This window comes from Catharus ustulatus, chromosome 22, assembly GCF_009819885.2.
Source record: "Catharus ustulatus isolate bCatUst1 chromosome 22, bCatUst1.pri.v2, whole genome shotgun sequence".
NCBI lineage: Eukaryota > Metazoa > Chordata > Aves > Passeriformes > Turdidae > Catharus > Catharus ustulatus.
This window is the reverse complement of record NC_046242.1, coordinates 8,027,403-8,045,678: the sequence shown is the minus strand read 5'-3', so window position 1 is coordinate 8,045,678 and position 18,276 is coordinate 8,027,403. Positions and strand designations below refer to the sequence as shown.

At 52.9% G+C, this 18,276-nt stretch overlaps 1 protein-coding gene across 8 annotated transcripts in view; it reads right to left on the bottom strand.

Annotated features, from left to right (window-relative positions):
* The window catches only part of GTF2IRD1 (GTF2I repeat domain containing 1), a 71,696-nt gene extending 58,030 nt beyond the window's left edge, over nt 1–13,666 (bottom strand). For 6 of the 8 annotated variants that reach the window (XM_033078001.1, XM_033078007.2, XM_033078006.1 and 3 more), the window contains exon 1: nt 13,605–13,666. The gene's annotated coding sequence lies outside the window, so the exon portion shown is untranslated. Of the gene's footprint in view, nt 1–12,089; nt 12,711–13,604 lie in introns of those variants that run through there. The other 2 variants (XM_033078003.1, XM_033078002.2) reach the window with 2 other exon arrangements.
* Nucleotides 13,667–18,276: the final 4,610 nt, after the last annotated feature.

Here is an 18,276-nt window from a genome sequence, read left to right as displayed (position 1 = left end):
TACCAAGGGCCTTTAATCTCCCAAAGACTGTAAATCTTTATTCTAGCCTGCTCTCCTCCTACCCCAAGAGCCAGTATAAAAAGCCTGTTGTTTTCCATGAAATCACTAGGAGCCTAACTTGAATTTTAGATTACACAGACAAATGCCTTTTTGCTTTTAAAAAATATCTTTTCTCCCCACTAAATTAAGGAAAAATCCCATATATAGGATGGCCCTGGTGTTGCAGCCCTGGTCCCACACCCTGGTAGGGGGTTTGCTTTCTCTGAACAATGCTCAACACCCTATCCTGGCTCTTGCCTCAACTGGCATGTCCACCTTGTCTATCTAACCAGACACTGCTCCAGATTATTATTATTAATAATTATTGTTATTATTCATTATTATCTACCAAAAGGCCACTCAAACTGCAAATATACAAAAGCCTAACAAGAGCAATTCATTGCTAGGAATAATGGGTCCACAAGGGCTGAGCAGAGGATGCTCCATCCCAGTCCCCCAAATGCTGTTGGGCTCCTCACCTTGCTCCTCAGCACTCAACCCCAATGCTTCTTCCTTTTGCAAAGCTGCTGTTGATGGCACTGACCCCTCCCCAGCTCCCAGACACTGCTCATCACCCACTTTCTGCTCTGCACAGGCAATTAGTTTGTTCTGCATAAGGTGGCCCCTGACAGAGAGATACCACATAATCTCATTATGTTTAATTTTATCTCTAGTATTTCTCTCTGGTTACTGGTGTCTCAGTACTGAATATTCCATGTTACAGGATGGGCTGTTTGCTAATCCAGGCTGGCTACATAAATAAACTCATTAAAAAAAAATAAAACGGCTTTTTAAAGGGATGAAAGAAGGCTCAGAGATGAGAGCACCCCACGCCCTGAGTTTCCCACTCCCTGTTCCCTTTTCTTTTATTTTATTTTATGGGTCATCCCAGGCCCACAGCTGGGAGCACGTGTGCAGTGCCAGCAGCACCTTGCCACCCCGAGCCTCAGTGCCTGCCCAGAGCTGGGCACCCTGCACAGGGCAGGTGACTCACCTGGCAGTGCAGCAGCCTTGGCTGAAGCCAAGCACACACCCGCCCTGGTGTGACCCGTCAGGTGAGGCAGGTATTGACAGTGCCTCCTGGGAGGAGCAGCCAGCCAGAATCCCCATTTCCTCCCAGGCAGCCTCTGGCCATCACACCAGCCCCAAAACCTGCCCTTTCCCATGCAAACCCTGCCAGCCCTGCCAAGGCTCAGTGCTGCTGCTGCCAGGCCCAAACAGCTGTGGGTGCCACCCAGCAGCCCCAGGCAGGGACATCACCTTCCCTGGGGATGGCAGGGGGGCTGCCCAGCATCCCAGCTGGGGCAGCAACACCAGGTCCTGCTCTGCAGCTCAAGGGACCTCCAGCAAGGTGTCCCCACCAGTGTGACCACCCCCAGAGCTCCTGTCGGGAGATTCTCCAATGCCTAAAACATTTCGGGTGTGCAGCCCAACATTACCCCTACATTCACCAAGGCTTGGCTTTTTTTACCACGGAGCCCTGAGCACCACAAGCCTTGCTGTGCTGATGGCAGCCAGCCAGGGACAGGGACAGACAGATGAGACAGACCCACAACCAGGGACAGCTGCTGGTTGCAGCCCCCCAGCAACACCTCTGCCTCTGGGGGCTCTGAGGAACTGCACAGACATCAGTGCCCACCTGGGCAGGACAGCACAGCATCCTGAGGGGTTTGCCGTGGTGCCAAGGTCTCACCTGGTGCTCCCAGAGGGATTTGGACAGCAGTGGGGTGGGGAGTGTGCCAGCCTAGGGCAGATGCAGTGGGAGTGGCTCTGATCCCAGCCCTAATTCAAAGGGTGCCTGGGCTGGCCCCAGGGAGCCCTGCTGGGATGGCTCCAGGGCCGGGACCAGGACCCAAAACAAGGCAGGTCCTCTCCCATGTGTTTCTGCTTGGAGTCACGTCGGGACAAGGTGACCTAGCTGGTGATACCTCCTCCTTCCCAGGACTTGTCATCACTCCAGCTCAAACACGGCAGCTTGGGACAGCACTTCCCTTCCCTGACACCTCAACCCACCCCAAAGCACGAGGCTCTTCTTTCCCAGGAAGATGCTGGCCCAGATCTGCCCTGGTCCCTATAACCCTTGTTGACTAGTGGGTCAGTTCAGCTCCCTGAATCTGCAGCCACCCAGCCCTGCCCTGTCCTGCTCACACTGTCTCAGAAAGGATTAACCAGGGAAATCATTGGCAGAGGTGTCCCCCAATACCATGGGGCCAGCAGAGCCCAAGGTCTTGCAGAAACACATGTTCCCTCCTGCTAAATTCCAGCTTAATTCTCATTTCCATTGTGTTATGAAATACATTATCTATTGAAACTAAGTCAACAGTTGTTTGCATTTACATGTAAACACAGTGAATATTAGGAGTGGGGCCAGCATTATATTTGCATCCAAAATGCTGCCTGCACTGCTCTCTCTCCCTGGCTCTTCTCCATTTTTGCAGCTAAACACACAAGGATGCAGGAGATGGTGAAACCCAAGACCAGAGCAGCCCAAGAAGCAAGAAACCCCTTGTTTTTCCCCTATTTTTATTTTTCTGCAGCAGGAGAAGAAACATCCCTTTAAGCCCCCATACCACATTGACACGCACACCCCTTCATCTCAGGGCTAAGTTGAAACTGCTTCAAATTCCCAATGACACACATATCTTATCAGAGCTGCTTTGCATAATGCATAAATATTTATTTGCTTTTAATCCTGCAAAGCAAACCTGCCTTGTGGCACGTTTCCCTTAATCGGCAGCTCTGGCGCCGAGAGAAGCAGCGTCCCAAATTCAGAGCCTGCTTTAGATGCAAGGGCAGGGAAATCAGCACCCAAGGTCCAGAACCCACCACCTCCCGGGGTGCCCAGGGCAGGACTGGGGTGCCAAAGCAGCAATAAGGCACCCTGGTTCCTTGCCTCCAGGCAAACGAAGAGCCTGGCTCAGGCACCTCATAAATAACAGAAAATAAATATATCTGCATCGTGAAACCGTGAGAGTGTGTGAGAGAGACTCAGCTCCTGGCTGGTGATGCTTCCAGGAGATGTTATACCAGGGAGGGTGGGTCTGGGCCCTCAAAAAACAAGCTTTTGTGGGCTGAGTAAAGGAAGAGTACCTTGTGACAGGGAAGGCAGAGAGCATATGGCTTATTTTTGGGGCTTACAGTTTAGTTTGTGTACAGCTTAGCTTGTTGAGTTAAAAAATAGGAATCCTCCAACGTGATCATCATGGAGTGGGCAATGAGGGGATCTAGCACTCGAGACCAACTCAGCCTCTCCATCACCCCAGTTCAGGACACTGCTGAGCACAAACCCCATCAAAACCCACACAGCCTCAAATGCTACAAAACTTGTAGGAACTGATAAAAAATGAGAATTTTCAAACATCCAATCACCCTGACCCAAAACCCCCAAATTTCCTCTTGCTTCAGCCAAAAGCACAGGAAGCAGCACACTCACCCTCATCCATCCCCTCTCCACAGCGATCACAGCATCCACATCTGGGCCCTTGGGATTGTGAATTCATTTCTCAATCAGCTCCTCTTAAATGGGTGGGAAGTAATTAGCAGGGGGTGCAGCAAGGGTGCGAGTGCTGAGCCCAGAGATCCAGTGAGCACTCAGCACAGCACTTCACACGAGGTAAACACAGAGCTACTTTATAGTGGGCAGGTAAATATTTAAATAGGATTTATTTCAGCCACTCTGCCTCATCTTCTGATAGCCTGTCAACAGACAGAGCCCCAAAAACTGATTCCAAGCAAAATGCTGTTTTTTCTCAAGATGGGAGGAAGCACCTTAACCTCTACCCAGGGCCAGTGATTTGGGGCTGGGAGGAGAAACCAGCCCAGCCACCCTGAAGAGGCTTTGCCCAGGAGCTGAGTGTGATCTTGCATCTCTCCAGCAGCTTCTTACAGCCCCAAACCACCACCCCCCAGATATCAGCACCTCCAAGGAGGGATACTGCTCCATCCCCATGAACACCTTCCCCAGCCCCCATGTCCAGTGCCTTGCTACTGAGGACACAAAGCACCCCAAAGTGGCAGCCTGTCTCTCTACAGCATCCTTTAAGCTACTCCAAATACCAGTGGCACTGCACAGACTCAAGCAGAAAGCAAAATCAATACTGGGAAGGAAGGTTCTGGGCTTAAATACCTATGTGGAAAAAGTGGGTTAGTAAAAGGGGGAGGACAGAAAACACATCAGCACACCCACAGCACGTAGGGTTGAGAGGAATGGTGTTTGCTCCAAGTTTTCCATAGGTATCACAATGGCTTTCAGGCAGGGAGCACACACCAGGGTACAGACTCAGGCTGGCACTCCCTGAACCAGATCCAGGCACAAACAGTGCTATGGGGTGGAGGAAGAAGAGACAGATCCCAGCAGTGTGTCCTGGTGCACAGACAAGCAATGCTGTATGCACCAGCGGCTGCAATTTTGGTTTTGGGGAGTGTGGAGCCATGGGGACATGGGGCAGCACACGTAGACAAGCCATCAGTAGCACAGGAAGACAGTCACCCTCCCACTGCTCTCCTCACCTGCAGCCCTACAGGAGACATTTCCCCTCCTGCTCTTCTGGTCTGGCACCTCCACAGTGCCAGCTCAAGCTGCCAACAGGCACCACGCCCCATGGGGACAATGCCACAGCAAAGTGGACATGGCTGAGACCCCCATAACGTGCCAAAGCTGCATTCTGCAGCACCCAGAGCAGCAGCTCCCCACAGCACAGACAATTCCACATTATTTTGAATGATCATGTTTCAAATAATAAAGGACGCCTACGTGCTCAAGTGCATTGGTGGCAACCCAGCCCAGCAGTTAAAAATAGCCCTTTCCAGGAGTGTGCTGCCAGCCTTGACCACAGGCACCCCTGTGGGACACACACTCTCTGCTCTGTCCATCAGCATCACCACAAGAGGTGCATGGCACACACAAAGGTCAGCAAGGGTTGAAAGATGCATCTTGCTCGCAGAAAAAAATTAACCAAAAGGAGAAAAAATATATTCAAGGACCCTATGCTGCTAGGAGAGAGAAATAAATCAAGATGGGGAGAAAATGTACTGGGGTTCAAGCCCCAAGCTGAGCAGCTGATGGTCAGAGAGCACTGAGGTGAGGTGCAGAGGGGAGCCAAATGGACCCTTGCCAGATGTGAAAATAGAGGAAACATTTGCATTACAGCAGTGGTGCTGGAGTTGTCTTTTATCATGGAGAGCCTCGTGCAGGTAGCAATAGGGCTGGATTTCTGCAGGTGTAATTTCCACAGAGATAACACCTTGTTTTTCAACAAGCAGTGGCATTGTACATAAATTACAACAGAAAATGTGGGGAAACAAAGACATTTTCAAGAGAGCACATAATCTTCAGATGGGTGGCATAGGGAAAGATGGTGGGTGGCTGTGGGAAGACAGCACCAGTGAGAATGGGGCTGATCTCACTCTTCCACCTTCCAAAGGAATAAACCTTTAGACAGGTGGGGGGGAAATTAGCCCACCTAACCAATAAGTATTTGAGGGGCACAGATGAAAGTGGGACCAATGGATACAGAAGGATCCAGCAAGAAGCCATGGGAAGGGCACAGGTGGATGCTGGGTCTGTCCCACAGCCAGGTTTTTACTCTGAGAGCTCACATGGGAAGGAATGCTTCAGGCTATCAGCTCATTTCTTAAATGTCTGTCTTTTTTCTCCCACCTCATTTAGTCAAACAAACAAACAAACAAAAAAACCCCAAACCAGCCTGGCACTAATTCTGACAGGTTTAATAAATGTTCAGTGTCCTGTTAAAGGTCACCACCCACTCTCTTCTGCCTGTAGATCTGCAGGAACAGCACTGGGACACTGCTTGGGCTGTGCTGTTTCATAAGGGTTCTGGTGCTCCTTTCCCAGTATGTCCCAAGGAGCTGTGGGGCAGGGGTGGCAGGGGACTGGCACATGCAGTGAACCCCAGCTGACCCCCCACCTTTGATGGGTCAGGTGCCCAGAGCTGCCCCTGGATCCCTGGAAGTGTCCAAGGCCAGGCTGGAGAGGGCTTGGAGCAGCCTGGGACAGTGGGAGGTGTCCCATCTGGAACAAGATGACCTTTGATGTTCCTTCCAATCCAAGCCATTCTATGGTTCCATGACTCAAGATCCTGGACTAACTTCACCTAGGGGCATGGAGGTAAACACATTTTGGGGAGCAAAAATACCAAACTCTAGCTCAGGGTAAAATGCTGTAATTTCACTTAAAGGGTTTCTGGGCATTTTTCCCTAGAAAGAGAAGATGAAATTACAGCCCAGCAATTCCCCTAAAGGGTGCAGAGCAATTTATTTTCAGTGATCCTCTTCTAATGAAGCCAATTTTTAACCTTGTCAGAAGGTGCTTTCAGGCTCAGGGCACTGGTGCAGCTCCCTTCCCCCCACGCCTGCTTTTCCCAGGATGAAAACCTCCAACCTAAACCCCAACCAGGATGTTTATTTAAGACCCAAACCCCAAAGGCATTTTAAACAAGCAAAGTTCCTCACATATTTTGCCGACCAAGTGCAATCCTTCATGCCAGTGACTGCAAGTTTGCACCCAGGGGGGTGTGAGGGTCCCTGCTGCCACCAGCATGGTGCTGTCCCACTGCCCAGGTGGGAGCAAGGATGATTCTGTGGGACCAGGGACCTGGTGGCATCCTGTGGTGTCCTCACAGAGCAGAGCATTCCAACACATCTGGGTCTCCACAGCTCAGCAGTGTGGTGGCCCAGATTTTGGGAAACTTGCCAATGACCCTACCATCACCCCAACAGCCTCACTCAGTCCAGTGGGAACTGGTCCTCACCAGTCAGAAGGGCTCAGCAGCTCATATCCCAGCTGATTAAAAGGGAGGAAGCCGTAAGAAAAAGCCCTTTCTCCATCCATACCTGCCTCTCGTGTTTCTCCTAGGACACATCTGACACCAGGCAGCAGGAAGAAGCAGGGGAGCAGCAGCACAGCAGGCAGCTCCCACTGCTCCCTGCAGCAGCTCTTCAGCAGATGGTGGCTCATAACATCATTATGTTTACCTAACAAGATTGCTTTATTGTAGCCCTCCAACAATAAAGCCAGAGCATCTAAAAGCAGAGGCCAACGCCTGGGCTTTGACAGTCCTGGTGCCAAAAACATATATATGTAATTTTAAAGCTCTATATAAATCATGATTTTAGAGGTCACAGTAATACACTTAATTTTTTTCCCCATACTAAAAGAGATGTGACTCACATGCAAGCAAAAAGACATACAATTCAAAGCTTTAAATTCTTTTAAGTGCCGGGGTGGGGAGTTGCTGTAGCAATTTGGGTAATGCCACGGGCACACAGAGCTCAACCCCCAATCTACCCAGAGCAGGACGCCAGAGCCAGCATTCCTCCTGGCAAAGACTGTCATTCCCTGTCTGCACAGAAAACAGGGTCCCAGCCTTCTAAATAATAATGCAATACAAATAATAAAAGATAATTCCCACATATTTAATCATTACCAGAGCTCTGGGAAGAAATGATAATCAGGCCCCTACTAATTAGGGAGACGTAATCCTGCCTTTCCTACAGGTTTTTCCATCCCTGTCTCCTATCCTGCAGTGAAACAAGCAGAAATCCAGCCCAGTGGGAAGGAGTGTGGCTTTGGTGGAAGCCTCAAATAGATCCCAAAACACAGCCACAGTGGGCACAGCCCCATCCTACCAGAGATGCCAAAATACCCATCCCTCTGGACTCAGCATCCACTCTACCATGAACACAACCCATCCTTTATGGCACCTCTTGTGAAAGTCCAAGCATCAGCATCCATCCAGAACAAACCCTACCCTCTCCACCAGCGTCCCTCTGGATGTCAGCCCTGCAGCAGGGTATGCACCAGCAGTTTGTCCCAAGCCTCACCCAAAACATTCCAGCACCCTGCAGCACTCAGTGATGGTGGGCAGGCAGGGAGGGCAGCACCTGCCCTGCTGGCACTAGTCCTGGTGCCACTGAGGTGCCACACAGGCTTCCTGCAGCTGAGCCCCAATGAACTGGGCAGGGTTAATATCAATGAACTGGACAGGGTTAGTATCTGCCATAAGGATTGCTGCCAATTAGCAGCAGGGCTGGGCTTGTGCCTTTCATCTGTGCATCCTGTCAGCGTGGGAGTTCTGTCCACCTCCAGGGAGCCACCTCCAGCTTGGTGAGATGGCCAGAGCTGTCCCCAGTGCCCAGGGCCAGCCCACTGGTGCTACCAGGCTGGAGCCCAGCAGCAAATGAGCAACCTGGCAGCCAGTGCCTCAAGGCAAGGTCACCTCTCACAGGTACTAAGTAGTAGGTGGAGTAGCTCTCCTCCTTCCCAGGCAGGAGACACATCCACACAGACACAGCTGGAGCTAAAGACAGAATGTGATCTCTGGGCACAGAGATGCACTCATCCCTTTAAAGGTGGGTGAAGCATCTTCCAGCACAGCAACCAGATAAAGCCATGCAGATCTTTCTTACCCACTGCAGTGTTTTCATTTTCCAGTGTCATCTTGCTCTGGAAGAGTCCCACTCTGTAAGTTTTCCCTAAGCCAGAACAACTGCCTCTATGTTCTTCCAAACAACAGTTACATGTTGAAAAACTTTTATGGTTTTTTGCCTTTTTTTTTTTTTTTTTTTAGCAAGGCAGAAGGAAGCCAAGGGCTCCTATACAGCCACACCACTGCTACAACCCATGGCGAGGACCCCATGGAACCATCCTGCCTCATCCAGGGATTTGGGACTGAAAAGTCTGCTGCTGGCCATCAAGGCCCTGGCACCACGTTTTTCTCTCAGAAGCACTTAAGTCTGTGCATCCATTGCAGGGGAAGGTTTCTCCTCCAGGGTACATCCAAGCCAAGCAGGACACACAACCCTGGCAGCAAAGAGCAACCACGCACAACACCAAAAAGTTCAAGAAATGATCCAAAAATTAAAAATGGTTAAAAACATCCTACCCACCAGTTTTCTTCCCAGCCATCTCCAGAGGGATCTACACCTCAAAGCACCCTCTGGGCTCCCAGGTTTTAATCTGCCTGTGGGGCTGTGGGAACACATCAACAACAGGTCTGTGGTGCCCACCACAAGCCTTTACACCCACCTGACAGCTCAGGGGCACTGCCAGACCCAGTAGAACCCATTGGGAATGTCACCCACGGGCAGGAGGCATCTGGGCTTGTCCCTTCAGTCTCCTGGGGCAGAAGTCTCAGGCATGCAGATGGACACTTGATGGCACATTTCCAGGACCCGTCCTCAGTCCACACCAAGCTACCCACCAGCACTTGCTCTATTTGATGTTAGAGATGTGAAGAAAATGAAGATGGACATCTCAGCCCTCATATGAGAGGTGGAGGTTGGCTTTGAGGGGGGACATGCTGGCAAAGGACAGTGACATCCACATAGCTGTGCAGCAGCAGAGGGATGCTCCTCGCTGGTCCCTACCATTCCACTGAGATTAATTATCTTTTCAAACCAGCTAGACCAGAGCAGAGACAAGACAAGTGAAGCCAGAAAATTCCAACAGAAGCTGTTTGCATGGATGAATGTAAATACTGCTCAGCACAGTCTGCTCTGAGGAGGAGATCCATGTACCCAGTGCTCCTCTCCACACACCCCACCTCAAGGGATGCTTTCCCTTGCTCCCACAGCAAGGAGAGCCTTGCTGTGTTCTAGGTAAGTTCCTAAGGTGGTGTTTGGTAGCAGCTCCTGGACCAGGATGGGACATGAGTGGTCCCACAAGCCCCAGCCGATTTGGGGGATCTCTCTGGCAGAAACAGCCCAGCCCACTGCTCCACCACGCTTGGGATTGAAGCAAATTTAACCAAGGGGGAGTGCACCAAGAAATCATCAAAATGACAAGTCAGAAATGCCCACGACCACAGTTCCTAAAGCCCACCTGGGGCCACTGCAGCTTCCTGCAGCTCTTGACTGCTTTTTAAAGACAACATTTCAAGAAATGTAAACTGCACATGCCCTGTGAAGGGACAGGGCTGCCACAGGGCAGAGAAAGTCCTGGGAAGCTTCACTCCAGTCTGCAAAGAGCTGCCACCTCCTCTGCAAACCTCCAGGTGGGGCTGCTCTCTACCCCCAGCCCCACTGCTCTGGCCACAATCCAGATGGACACCAGATGCCCTTCCCACAGCTTCCAGCTGGGCTCTTCCCAATGAACAAACCAATAAATACACATTTAGCTCACAGATAGCTATCTCCATCTTGGGAGGGGATCCTACTAGGTGCTTTCCTCTCCTCCTCCCTGTCCTCCAGGTCTCTGGTGGTGACAAACCTCTGCTCTCCCCTCAATGCCCTGAAGAAGTTTTGACATTACCAGTCAGGTGTTAACACAGCCACACACGTGGCTGCAGGAGCAAAGCAAGAGCAATAACACAGCCCCTGGCCCACTCATCATCCCCTTACCTAAACTACCACATGTAAGTGGTAACTTGCACCTCAGCCCAGTCATTCTGGAGCAGCAGGATCCATTCACACATTTTCTTCCATGACGAACCACCACCACCTCCACTCACCACAGGCATCTGCAAATGGATGCTGGCAGCACACAGAATAACCATGGCCCAACACCACTGCCCAAGGTGGGGATAGCCAGCACCAAGCCCTGCACCCACCCCAGGGGTCAGCCCTGCAGCAAACATCCAGCTGGAGTCCCTGTGCATTCCTCCAGCCTGGCTGCTGGGGTGCTGCCGACAAAATTCCTGAAGGAAGTACAGGGCATTGATAATTGCCAAAAAAAATCTGAGCTATTTCCTGTGGGAGAAGCAGACGGGAATCCCCCATTAACTCCAGTAGCCAGAGGTCGTGTTTTGGCCCAGGATTTTGGGGGATTGGTATTTTTCTCCTTCCTTTAAGCAGAGCATCACTCCAGTTACATGTGATACACACGTTGTGGGACAGCCAGACCTGTGCCCTCTGTGCTGGCCCCAAAGCCCACCTTTCTTGTCATCTCCTGTCCCATGCAAGGACCTGCAAGGTTCTTATGAAAGAGCTGGGCTGCCAATAAGGGCACTCTGTCTTTCCCAGGTGGATAGAGCCAGGTTGCTAAACATGTCCTTGAGCAGCTTCCTGCTCACCTGTCTCAGCTTCTCATTAGCAAACCTGATCAAGCAGCAACCAGTGGCAGCACCAGCAGCTCCTCCAGAGATGGGAAAGCCCTCTCAGGAGGGACAGCAGAAGCAGGCAGCAGTGGCCACCAGAGAATATCCTTGGCATCATTCCTCAGCTTCTACAAGCACCATGTGAGGGCAGCTGCCCAATCCCTTCTCCTGTCCAGAGTGGCAATACATCCCTGGCAGGTGTCACCCTAAAAACGTGGCTTTGAGAGGCCATGCCAGCTTGGAGAGCCAGGGAAAACCAGAGGCACAGTGTCAAAGCAGGGCACCCTGTCCCTTAGTGGCCACCCCCACCAGTGGTCACAGGAACTCTGGCTCTGCAAGCCAAAGGGAAAAGAGCAGGGGACCCATGGGTGTCCATGAAACCACACTGCCCTGACACACGATCCTGACACACTGCTGACATTGCTCCCATGGCAGCACGTGCTGCTGTGCCAGGGCTCGCTGCTCTGCCTGCAGGGGCTGCAGCAGAGGCTCTGGGACATGGCTCTGAGCACCCCAGCCCCTGGGCTGCAGGGTCAGATCTCATCCTGCTGGTCCCCATACTGCTTTCACATTCCAGAACGAATGCTGCAGCAGTTTCCACAGAAGGGGATTCTGTGGGCTCAGATGGGTCTGGGTGCCTTGTTGGGGACTCTGTGGAATTAAAGGCTCTCACATCCACAGTTCCCATCTCACATTCACATTCCCCAGCTGCAGCACTTCCGACAGCTCCTTCAGTGGGAGCAGCATGAAGAGCAGACACCCTGAAGCCGAGGGCTCCCGTTACACAAGGCTACATGCTGATGTCCCCAGGTGGCTCCCATGCCCACAGCTTGCACACTGACAGGACAGGGATGTGGCAGCAGGCTGGGTGACCAACCCTGAAGTGCCCATAGCACCCAGTCTCGTGGCTCTGCCATGGTGCTCAGGGGCACCATCACCTCCCCAAGTGCCCTCGCCAGGCTGTGCCCAGAGCCCCCCACAAACACCCAGGATTACCTGCACAGCACCACCGGGTCCAAGGCTCACTCCTGCACAAGACGCATTAATAGGATCACTCCAATTTGCAGCTTATCCCAGATAAACCCACTGCCAGCCCCACACGCTGGAAGGACAAGGGCACCTGCTCCTCAGGGAACAACTTTCTCCCTATCACAGTCATCCCTTAACACCAAAAATCCTCCACTCGCCCCTGCAGAGGATGCCTGCTCCTTCAGGCCACGGGCCACAGTGCCAGGGCCAGTGACCAGTCCAGCCGAAGCCCCAAGCGCTTCATCAGCTCCACACCGTGTTTCTATTTCCAGCAGCACTGCTGCCAATCCCCACAGCAGTGAAGAGGAGGCAAGCTCCGGCAGAGCCCTGCTTCCCTCCCTTCCTCCCTGGCACCGTCGCACACAGCCAGGGCAGGTGGTGGTCCCAGACCTGCCCTCAGGATGTAGGCCACCCCGAGGGCCAGCCTGACCCTACCCATCCCCTATCCAACACTGCCAGCAACCCCCAGCTCTGCTGCTCCCTGCACCCCCTCTGCAGCTCCTGATGCCCTCCCAGCCTTGCTGCTTCCTGGCTTCCCTTCACAGCCTCCAGGATCCCACCAACCCCAAGGCCCATCATCACCCCCTGAATTCCCCCTACCAGCCCTAATGACCCCCCAGCCCCAATGAGCTCAAGATCCCCATCAGCTCTAATATCCCCAGCATCTCCAAGCCCTACAGATCTTCAATATCCTTCCCAACCTTAATACCTCCAGAATCCCTGCCAAGCTCTATTGCCCTGCAGCATCCCCCAACCCTAATACCCTCCCCAGCCCTATTGCCCTGCAGCATCCCCCAACACATCAGCTCCCAGTATTCCTATTACCCCGAATTCTCCCACGCTGATGAGCCTGGCATTCCTCCCCCAGCATCCCTCCAGCCCTAACAATCTCAGCATCGCCCCCAGCAACCCTACTGCTCCCCAACATCCCCCGTGCCTTGATGCCACACTGCACCCTGCAGCCCTATCAACCCCCAGCAGCCTTAGTGTCCCCCCGGATCCCCCAGCAGCCCTACTGCCCCAGCATCCCTCAGCCCCCAAGAGCCCAGCATGCCCCCCCGCCCTGCCGCCCCCCAGCCCCGCAGCCCCATCACGGCCCAGCAGCCCTGCTGACATCCCCTGTGCCTGGTTGTCGTTCAGCACCCCGCAGCCGTATCGCCCCTACAGCAGTCCTGCTGCCCCTCCGCATCTGCCAGCGCTCACCCCGAGCCCTGCTGTCCTGCGCCGCATCCCTCAGCACCACCCCCCAGGATCCCTAACGCTGCCCTGCACACCTCCAGCCCGAACACCCCGAATCCTGATATCCCCCTGGCATCCCGATCCCCCCCACCCCAGCCCTACCCCTCCCCAGCGTCCCCCCCGCCTCAATATCCCCCTGCGCCCCATCGCACCGAGCACCCCCACGCTGCTCCCCCAGGGCCGCGGCTGGGGGTGGGGAGGGGACCCGTCAAGAGGGGAGGGGAGGCCAAAACTTTTCCTTACCGCGGGCGGTTGGGGCGCGGCGCTGCTGCCTCCCCCGGCGAGGCTGCGCGGGAGCGGCGGGAGCGGCGGGGGCGGCGGGAGCGGCGGGGGCGGGCGGGCGGGGGCCGGGATGGAGCCGCCTCCCGCCGCCTCCCGCCGCTTCCCGGGCGGAGCCGGTACAGCCCGAGAGGGGCCTAAAGGAATGGAAAGAACCCGGCGGGGGTGTTGTTGGTTTTTTGTTTGGTTTTTTTTTTTCCCTCTCCCCCCCCCACCCCAAATCGGGCAGGGAGAGCAGTTCTTTGTTCTGTAATCCCAGTAAAAGTGCCAGCCATTCGCCCCGCCGCTAATCCCAACCCCGCGCAACGGCCGCATCCATTGGCTGCCCTTTCCACACGGGATTAACCAGCCCGAATGGGAGGGGGGTGGTTTGTCAAGGCGGTGAGCTCGGTGAGGTCCTTTCACCGCGCCGGGGACGCGCCGAGACGTTCCGGGCCGGGCGGGCGCGCCCCCGGCGCGGCGGGGTCCGGGGGTGCCGCGGGCGCGTGTCGCCACCTGTTGGTGTTGGCACGGCTCGGTTGGGCACGGCGTGCTGTGCAGTGGCCCCTCTCGGCACGGCTTGGTCCGTCGGGACATGGCGTGGCGCAGGATCGCAGCATCACAGAATGGTTTGGGTTGAAAGGGACCTTAAAGCTCATCTTGTTCCAACCGCTCTGCCGCGGGCAGGGACACCTTCCTCTAGACTAGAGTGGTCCAAGCCATGTTCAACCTGGCCTTGAACGCTTCTAGGGATGGGGCATCCACAGCTTCTCTGGGCAGCCTGTGCCAGGGCCTCCCCACCCTCACAAGGAAGAAATTCCTCCGTGCCCTTTGGCAGTTTGAAGCCATTCCCCTTCGTCGTTTCTCTGCAGGCGCTTGTTCAAAATCCCTCTCCAGCTCTCATGGAGCCCCTTTTGGCCCTGGAAGGGTGTCTGAGTTCTCTAGGATCTCCCCAGAGCCTTCTCTTCTCCAGGCTGAACAAGCCCAGCTCTCTTAGCCTGTCTATGTTGTGTTTTGGGGGCACAGCACAACCTCAGCGTTTCCCCCCAGCAACCCTACTGCTCCCCAACATCCCCCATGCCTTGATGCCACACTGCACCCTACAGCCCCATCAACGCCCACCAGCCTTCGTGTCCCCCTGAATCCCCCATCCCTACCATCCCCCCAGCAGCCCTAAAGAGCTCAGCACAGCCCTGCACAGCCCAGGTCTGCACACCTGGGCTTAGCCCAGCATAGCTTGGCATGGGGAAAGCAGCCACCAGCAGTAAGTGATGCTTTTGTGAGGTCCTTGCTGCATGCTGATGAATGGCAAATGCAAATGAATGAAGAACTACTGAAAATAACTTGACAATATTTTAACCTCTGAAGTTTTAGAAGTACTGACACTTTTCCCTAGAACTCTGTGTTAGGCAGCTGTTCCATTATCTGCCCTCTCCAGGGCCAGGGAGAAGAAAGCATTTTAAGAGGAAACACTCTTTTTCCAGTTTCTGGAGGAGCATAGAGGGGTTTTTTGGTGCCATTGAGCAACATGCAAGCACTCAGCACCCCATGTGTCACTGCCCATGTCATCAAGTCTGGCAAACTCATTGCACTCGTAGCCATAGGCTGAGGGCTTCACAAGGGCCCAGCAAATCCCAGTAGGTTTCCAGTAGGAATACTCAGGGCAAGACAGGTCCTACTGGGGTGGTCAGAGCTGGTCCCTAGTTCGTATCTGTGGTGCCTGTGACCATGAATGGTGTGTGAGAGCACACTAGCTGACAAATTAAACGACAGATCTTACTGTGAAGAAAGAAATCAGGGCATCTTTTGGCTAATTAACTTTAAGGCAGCACCCCACCAGAAAAACAACCACCCACCAAAATTAATTTAACTAGGTCACCAAGAACAGTATGGGGGAGCTGCCTGCACAGAGCAGGCAGATTTCCATGTCCTGCTTTTGCTCGTGGCCTCTGTCACTTCCCCCTGTACACTGCCCACCCAACCCTGTGAACCCTGAGTGGGGAAATCTGCATGATTAATAAAAAGAGGGTGGAAAAAAAGTGTTTTGATGCAACATCCCTGTGCTGTGTCTGTGCACATCCCCCCAACAAAGAACTCCTGCCTGCAGCCACGCTTGAGTCAGGCTAATGCCAGCATTGATAGGGAGCATTTATAGATCAGTCAAAGGAACCTGATGGTGTCTGTATTGGGAGAATGAGGCATCCCCCAGCATTTGTTCAACTCATCTCCACTGCAAATAGGCTGCAGGCAACACTTTTGGGGTCCTTTGAAAGGATGCTGCCCCTCAGACCTCAGCAAAGAGAGGCTCCAAGATTCTTTGGCCAAAGCCAAGCAGCTGGCTCGCTCTGACAGCTCAGGGGACTTTTTTGCCCTCTGCCTTGTTGCAAGCCTGGAAGCTGAATGCTGAGCATTGGGGGATGGCTCTGTAACAGCAGGTTTTGGGGTCTCATTTTTCTCCTCACCGTTGGAGACCACAAACTGAAATGAGGTTGAGAGCCATGGGTGCCACCTTTAGTCACCAATGTATGAACAGGGAGCTCAGTCCCAATAGCTCCCAGCAGAGCCTACTCCTACCTGAATAGGGGTATGAGAGCTAGGGACAGGGAGAGGCCAAAATAATCCTGAAATTTAGAGAAGAACCCGGAAAGATGGTGGGAAGGAGAGCAGGGCCGCTTGAGATCTCCTGGGGCTGTTGCAGCTGGGGCTGTGGACTTCAGGGAGGAGGTGGACTGCACCTCTGGTGGCACTGCAGATGTTCCACAGATGTTCCACTGAAACTGAATCCACTCAGGTTAGCTCAGCCCCCCCTCCTCTGGGGATGCTCATGCTGGTGAAAAGGACACCTGGTCCAGCTGGGGGACAGGTGCTGTGGCTCAGTTGTACTCTTGCATCTTTCCCATCAAGGAAGAAACCTGTCACATCTGGGTAAAAGTGAGGGCAGGATGTTTTATTTGGGGACCAAAAGAGTGAGCCACACTAAGCCATCCAGTGTGAGAGGGATGGTTTAATCTGCTCTATCTCAGCAATAAAGAACTTCCTTGTCACAGTGCCAACAAAAGAAAAGGCAACATCACCAGGAAACAATCCTATCTGCAGAACTCTTTTTTTATATAATTTGTTAATTAATGACTGCTGGGCATCACAAGGATTGTTGTTTTCTCTGATATGCTGATTTCTTCTGTCTCGGTGGAATTGGAGATCACAAAAATAAAATTTAAAAAAAGAGAAAAGCGCTTCTTCAGAAGAGGGAACAGGGGAAAAGTTTTAGTAAAGTCAGGAGAAATTTAATTGAAGGAATGAGTATATTTCTTCTTCCTGAAGGGGTATTGTGTTCTTTTGCTATAGCAAATTGCTGGTTAAAGCGACCAAGACAAAACAAAATGGTTTTTTAATTATAGATCAAAGAGCAGGACGTTTCTGGAAGCCTACCCCAACTTGTATTCCCAGGCAAATCTCTGGTGAGCAGTGTGGCTGCAGGGGGCTGTTGTCACCCAGAGCAGGGCTGGGAGATGTAAAAACCCCATGAGGAAAAGCCTAGAGGAGAAAATACCGGGATCTGCATAACTGAGTGGGAGGTTTTGAGGTTTGTGGAGGGGGAAAGAGCTTCTCCAGCCATCATTTTCTCTTGGAAGAGCAGGATTTTGCACTCAGGAATTGACCACCAGATTTGGGGCTGTATTTGTAGCAAGTCCATCCTGTCCCAAACCAGCTCCTAGAGGAGAGCCATGATTCAAGGCAGCCCAGTGGAGTGTTAATTCTTTTGCAAGGTATATGCTACTGAGTGAAAATCTGCAAGGATTCCCTGCAAAACCCAAGCTGCTATTTGTTGGTCCCAAATATATTTGTAGAAAGACCAAAAAAATGCCGACCTCTCTCCATTCCCTGCCCACTGGGGCTCAGTGATGGCTTACAGTGACTATTTGCTCTGCCTACCTGCACATCACACACCTCCTTGCCCACCAAGTGCCCACTGCTGTTTTTCCAAGCTGTACTGCTCTGTTCCAGTGCAACAGAAAAAAGGTCTTTTTAGCTGTCTTGTAGTCCACTGAATTATTTCCATGCTATGGAGAGACAGTGAAGTACTGCTGAACCAGAGCCTCTGAACAGTGTCCTGGAGAGCAGAGCTGGGAGATTCCCATGTTCTGACTTCCCCCCTCATGCTGACCCTCATGTCACCTGGCAGGAGTAAAGTGCCCTTTCTGATACCACTGGGGTTGGTTTTGGCTCAGGAGCTCAGGGGATGGAGAATCCTGCACACCCCCACCCAAGTACCAGCAAAATCCCAGGGGCACCCAACAACCCAGCCCTTGCAAGGTTCTCCTCTGCAGACTTCAGGCATTGTGAGGGCACAGGTGAGGCCCAGCCCGTGGAAATCCCGCTCTGTGAGGTGGAAAGGCAGGCATCAGGATTATCCACACACTACATTTTGGCTGAGAACATCACCTCCTCCCCACAGCAAGGGTCTAGGGGGTGAGCCTGCCTGAGCCCTGCCCAAGGTCAGGCTGTTATTCATCCATTTTTAATCAAATCTGCAGCTGAGGTTACAGCCTCAGCCTTTGAAATCACTGCAGAATTTCACAGTGTGGCTCCAGCTTTGCGTCTTGTCACCTTTCCTGTGGGACTACAGCCCCAGCAGAGCTCCTTGCTCTCCCCTTCA